Raw genomic sequence first — 7,271 nt, 5'->3', positions numbered from 1 at the left:
AATAAAAAAATTGTATCATACAGAAAAGTCTATGGTAATAGATAAATCTGTCTCCCAAAGAAATACCTACGAGTTTTGTTCTGTCTTTTGATAAATCAAGGTGAACAGGAAACAATTGATAACTCGGACTTGTATTCCCAAAGAACAGCCTTGTATTATCAATCACCTCACAATAATCTTAATCGACTAGAGAAAGAAGATATTGCGGAATCATAAAAGATGAGACGAAGATGTTTGTGACTTCTTTTATATCTTGCCAATCGGAGAAATCAAACTCAAGCCAATCTTTACGATTGTATTTAGCACGATAGAAACAACAAGATTAGATTGCAGAACTACGAGATTGTAGTATCGGTCTGGCTTCACAATCCCGATGAAGTCTTCAAGTCGTTAACCTACAGGGTCTCGATAAAAACCTAAGGTTAAAGGAGAATTGACTCTATTCTATACAACTAGTATCACACATGAGGTGTGGGGATTAGGTTTCCCAGTTGCTAGAGATCTCCCTTATATAGTCTTTCAAATCAGGGTTTGCAATCAATGTTAGCTTAGTAACAAAGTATTCAATATTCACTGTTAGATGTAAACCTGATTAGATTCAAGCTAATATCTTTCAACCGTTAGATCGAAACTTAGCTTGTTACACACAAATGAAATGCATGTTTTTAGGTTTTTGTAACCGTATCCAAACATGTACATTTAGTTGGTTCAACAGTAGTTAACCAAATGGTAGTCGTATGAGCACTTTCATATCAACCATATTCTTCCTTACCATAACAAGTTCAAATGACTCAAATGAACTAGTTAGATAGTTGTTCAATTGCTTGGATCTTTATAATAGACACAATTGAAACAAAAACGATTTGATTCACTCGAATCGATTCATGAACTTTATAGCCACGGTTTGCAATTATGCATTCCTTAGTTTATATAAAGTTTAAATTCACAAATAATCGTTTTTAGAAAATAGCCAACTTAAGTACGGAACTGGTACGCGGACTTAAGCACCCGGAATAAGTTTGTTTTTAGTTTACAAATCCCAGCAGAATTTTTCGGGATGAGAACTTCCGACAGTACGCGGACTTGGTACGCGGACTCTAGTTCCGGTTTTCCTGGGTAGCAAAGTACGCATACTTTGGTTCAAGGAATAAGGATTTACACACATATGTGTTACCACACAATGTTTATATCCTTCCATGGTTATATAATCTAAACTCTCATTTCAATCATTAAAACATTCTTAGACGACGTTATATAGTTGTTATTCACAAACCATTTTTCGTCAAAGATATTTTCAAGTGATTGAAACTTATCATGACTTTCGTCACTAGTAAAGATGAACTTCGCCAAAGCGAAAGCTTGCCAACACATATTTCGAGAAATAGATAAGCGAGATAAACTCGGATCGAAATAGCAAATGTGTATAATCAAAGTTTATATAGCAAAACGACTTTTGTATCAAGGTATAGAGTAGGTAGACTTTTAAGTGATAGATAATTTCAAGTCTCCACATACCTTTTAGTCGATGAAGTTCCACCAGTTCCTTGAGTAGTTTGTCGTCTTTGTATGATGATCGCCATGGAGTCATGAGCCCAACTACATTTTCTATCCTAGTCCGACACTTAGCTAATAGTAGACTAGAGATCAAGACTTATAGTTTTGATCACTAACATTGACAAACATGCTTGAGATAGCAACGCATGCGAGTTAGACCGAGTAGTGCTCTAACAATCTCCCCTTTTTTCAATTTTAGTGACAAAATTATCAATACATATGGAATACTAAAATAGATAAATAAACTTTTGTAGCTTCTCTTTCACATGCCTGATCTTCTTGGTTCTTCAACATTACTCGAAATCTTCGTCACTTACAAGTACTCCAATGATTCCAAAGGTTGTAAGGTTAGCATCATCGTTGTTGAAAATCCATAGCCATAACAATAGGAAAACAAGAATTCTCAATCATTGTTACACAGTGTCATAGTATTATTACACAGCATCAAAGTTCAATTGCATCACAACTTCGACAACAATACTATGGTAATATGTATCACTCCCCCTTAGTAAATATTCCATCTCACATTGAAATCACTCCCCCTTACATAATGATCCGAAAACCATATGTATTTGTAGTGTGAACTACACATTAATTCTCCCCCTTTTTGTCAATAAAATTTGCAAAGGTACGAAAACTAGTGGGATCCTAATGAAATTTTCATAGAGACATTTCATGACCAAAAGCAAGCACATATCAACTTTTTTAAATGCAATCATATAGCCGAAGCTAAATGCTTTCATCAAGGATTTTATAAAGATACAAGATAACCCCTTTAATATTCCACAGACGCACTCCCGACAAAGACTTGGAAATTAAGCACAAGTTCAATTAAGAACTCTCCCCCATTAAATGTCATTCCCGAAAGAACAACAAGAGCGACCTTACTTTCACAAGAAAATAAGGATTTCTTTGAACATAACAAATCACATACGAATATGAATTTGAATCCAAATAATACTCAATTAAATTAACCACAAGAAAATCATGATTAATCTAATCGGAAATGCTCAACATAAGAGAACTTACGGAGCCACACATTATATACATAAAATATGGGTCAGTGAATATCAATATTGCGGAATAAACAAGGATTCATTCTGTTTTCCATCACTATTTGCACAATGACATACAATAGACATAATCCTCGTAAACAAAAATTCATCCTATCTTTCATCAATATTTGTATAATGACATAATAGGCTTCAAACTTTTGTAATGTCAAAAGTTCATTCATTCTTTTATCAATACATGCATATCGACATATGAAAGACTTAACTTTTGACAAAGTATGGGAAAATCATAGTTCACGGACGCAAACACACATATCCCATAACAAATTGCAATATATGAAACCATAAAGATTAATACTGCAAAAATCATCTTCCAAACAATTTTTTAGAATTTAAACATATAAACCTAAAAACATAAAGATGAAAAGATTGGACATAGCTATGTGCAATGACAACAATGGCTATTCCAAACTCTAGTTATTCTTCTAAATAAAACAAGAAAAAGAAATTCTCATCAGAAGATTTACTAGAAAAAATAAAATCAACAAGTTAAAGAACAAGGACAGACACTTAAACCATCAAAACCGAACATGAACTAAAATCAAATAGAAGTTTCGGAATCCTCACGAGTCTTGAGGACTTTGAGATTGGGAATCTAGTTTTACTTCTATCACGGGAACTCCTTCAGTTGTTGTAGAAGTACATGGTATATTAGACTGATTAGAGCATCCTTGAATTGAGAGTTTACTCAAGCGATGTTCAATTTCCAAAGTATCTTTTTTGAGGCTCGCCTCGAGTAACATACATGAAGAATGATCTTCAGTATTTTCTTTGGATTTACAGTCTCTTATTACACGAAGAAGAACATTGACATGATTTTTCAACGGATTAAATATATCAGCTTGGATTGTAAAAAGATGTATCTCTTCATCTATTTCCCTTTCATTAATAGAGATAGACTATTTTGAAGGGTAATCGGAATAACACATGTCAGTGTCTGTCTGTCTCGTCAGAACACTAGGTTCGTCTATATTTGAGATTGACGAATCTTTCTCTTTAATAGATACAATCGAGACAGAAATTTTATTTCTGGTGATGCGTTTATCAGAAATAGTACTCTTGTCCATAGATCCAGATCGCTACAAACACAGACTTATAATGTCTTTAAACGTGTTTGCCTCCACTGATACCAATTGAAAAAGCGGGGGTACAAAAACCACACCTAATATTTCGATTAGCAATCTGTATGGATTAACTCCAATATACTTTTAAGAGAATCAACTAGACAGTCAGAATCAATCTTAATAAAAGTATATCAAAGAGTTATATCTCTCTTTCTCGCTTCAATACTCACTCAAGAAAATAGAAATCTGCGAGTCTAATTGAATACAAGAGAAATCACTTGAACGGTACCAAAGACCAATGTTCAAGGATAAATCAATTTCAATCAACAAACAAAATTTGGATTTCCCAATTGATCGATTCAACGCACAACCTGTGATATTTCAATTATATAACAAAATATAATGCGGAAAAGATATAACACAGACAACAGAAGTTTTCTTAACGAGGAAACCGCAAACACAGAATAACCCGGGACCTAGTCCATATTGAACACACACTGTATTAAGACGCTACAAACACTAGCCTACTACAAATTAACTTCGTTCTGGACTGTAGTTGAACCCCAATCAATCTCACACTGATCCAAGGTACAGTTGCGCTCCTTACGTCTCTGATCCCAACATGATACTACGCACTTGATTCCCTTAACTGATCTCACCCACAACTAAGAGTTTCAATGACCCAAAGTCGAAGACTTTAATAAACAAATCTGTATCACACAGAAAAGTCTACGATAATAGATAAATATGTCTCTCAAAGAAATACCTACGAGTTTTATTCCGTCTTTTGATAAATCAAAGTGAATAGGAACCAATTGATAACCCGGACTTATATTCCCGAAGAACAACCTAGTATCATCAATCACCTTGCAATAATCTTAATCGACTAGTGAAATAAGATATTGCGGAATCACAAATGATGAGACGAAGATGTTTATGACTTCTTTTATATCTTGCCTATCGTAAAAATCAATCACAAGCCAATCTTTGCGATTGTAGTTAGTACGATAGAAACAGCAAGATCAGATCACACAACTACGAGAAAGTAGTATCGGTCTGGCTTCACAAACCCAATGAAGTCTTCAATTCTTTAACCTACAGGGTCTCGATAGAAACCTAAGGTTAAAGGAGAATTGACTCTAGCCTATACAACTAGTATCACACAGGAGGTGTGGGGATTAGGTTTCCCAGTTGCTAGAGTTCTTCCTTATATAGTCTTTCAAATCAGGGTTTGCAATGAATGTTAGCTTAGTAACAAAGCATTCAATATTCACCGTTAGATGAAAACATGATTAGATTCAAGATAATATATTTCAACCGTTAGATCGAAACTTAGCTTGTTACACACAAATGAAATTCACGTTTTTAGGTTTGTGTAACCGTACCCAAACATGTACATTTAGTTGGTTCAAAAGTAGTTAACCAAATGGTTACCCATATGAGCACTTTCATATTAACCATATTTTTCTTTACCATAACTAGTTCAAATGACTCAAATGAACTAGTTAGAGAGTTGTTCAAATTCTTAGATCTTTATAATAGACACAATTGAAACTAAAACGATTTGATTCATTCGAACTTTATAGCCACGGTTTGCAATTATGCATTCCTTAGTTTATATAAGTTTAAGTTCACAAATAATCATTTTTAGAAAAAAACCAACTTAAGTTCGCGAACTGGTACGCGGACTTAAGTACCTGGAGTAAGTTTGTTTTTAGTTTACAAACTCCAGCATAATTTCTCGGGATGAGAACTTCCGACAGTACGCGGACTCTAGTTCCGGTTTTCCTGAGCAGCAAAGTACGCATACTTTGGTTCAAGTAATAAGGACTTACACACATATGTGTTACCACACAATGTTTATATCCTTCCATGGTTATATAATCTAAACTCTCATTTCAATCATTGAAACATTTTTACAGGACGTTATATAGTTGTTATTCACAAACCATTTTTCGTTAAAGCCATTTTCAAGTGATTGCAACTTATCATGACTTTTGTCACTAGTAAAGATGAACTTGGCCAAAGCGAAAGCTTATGAACATATATTTCGAGAAATAGATAAGCGAGATAAACTCGGCTAGACATAGCAAATGTGTATAATCATAGTCTATATAGTAAAACGACTTTTGTCTCAAGATAGGGATAGAGTAGATAGACTTTTGAGTGATATATAAGTTCAAGTCTCCACATACCTTTTAGTCGATGAAGTTCCACAAGTTCCTTATGTAGTTCTTCGTCTTTGTATGACGATCTCCATGGAGTCTTAAGCACAACTACACTTTCGATCCTAATCCGATACTTAGCTAATAGTAGACTAGAAATCAAGACTTATAGTTTTGATCAGTAACATTGACAAACATTCTTGAGATAGCAACGCATACGAGTTCGACCGAGTAGTGCTCTAACAATTCCAACTCATACTAGCTTCTTCTATGAAGTAGCTACATTATAGTTACGGTTGGGAGTAGTTATGCAAATAGGTTTGGAAGCATTTAATATCCAGTTATCATAAATTATTTCACACTATGGCTAATATTAATGTCCAAATGAGCATGCCTTTTGAGAATATCATAACCATGACATATACTAGTGACCAAACCCAAGAACTATCCCAAAGTTTTTATATATATATGTAAATGATCACAATTCTTAAAATATTTTTACTTAATAATGGAAACAGTTAATGGAGAGTGTGAGACGTTCCAAGCTGTTTGATAAGAAACGATTAGTATCATATTCGACGACTAGCTGATTCAAGCTCAAAATTCCATGATTCAAAGAACTGATAAACCAAACAATAACAGTTTGCTTAATATTTTTCTTGTTATTTCTTAATAAATTGAAAAGGCCTATTTAAACACTACATTACTTGGAAAATAAAAGAACAATATTATTCCCAAATAATACCAACTCTTATTTAAATAAATGCTTTAAATATAATAAAATATCAAAATAGCTATTGTCTCTAGTAATAATTATATACACCTATCATACACCCTCTGTTTTCATTGGGCTTGTGTACACGTCACCCCTTGCACTTGTTAGGATATGAGGCTTTCATAATCTTGACATTGACCTGTATAAAGGGTTGAATATGCTCAAGTGACACATTGGGTCAAAAACGTAGACATGGTGAGTAAGACATAGTCTTGTCATTCCACCTTCCTTAAATAAGATTTTTCCCTTAAAGCCCACTATATATGTACAAATACGCTTCACAAGTATCTTAGGACCTTGCCCTCAAGGTCCAATTTTGACGCATCTAAAACTTGGTTTTCTTCTTCTACGACTTTCAAAGGAATAAATTTAATTAGCTCACTGGCCGGGTTTTGGAATTACAGTTATGAAATGATCAAATGCAGTTGTAACAAGTTGTGGGTTAACGAATTTAGCCCTATATATATGATGCTCCTTGAACTCCTGGAATGCAAATTCCAAATAATCCCTAAAAATAGGAGCTTGCCCTTAAGGTCCAATTTTGACGCATCTAAAACTTGGTTTTCTTTTTCTACAACTTTCAAAGGAATAAAAAAAAATACTTAATTAGCTCACTGGGATTTGGAATTACGGTTATAAA

The sequence above is a fragment of the Papaver somniferum genome, chromosome 1 (assembly GCF_003573695.1).
Source record: "Papaver somniferum cultivar HN1 chromosome 1, ASM357369v1, whole genome shotgun sequence".
NCBI lineage: Eukaryota > Viridiplantae > Streptophyta > Magnoliopsida > Ranunculales > Papaveraceae > Papaver > Papaver somniferum.
This window is presented reverse-complemented; position numbering follows the sequence as displayed.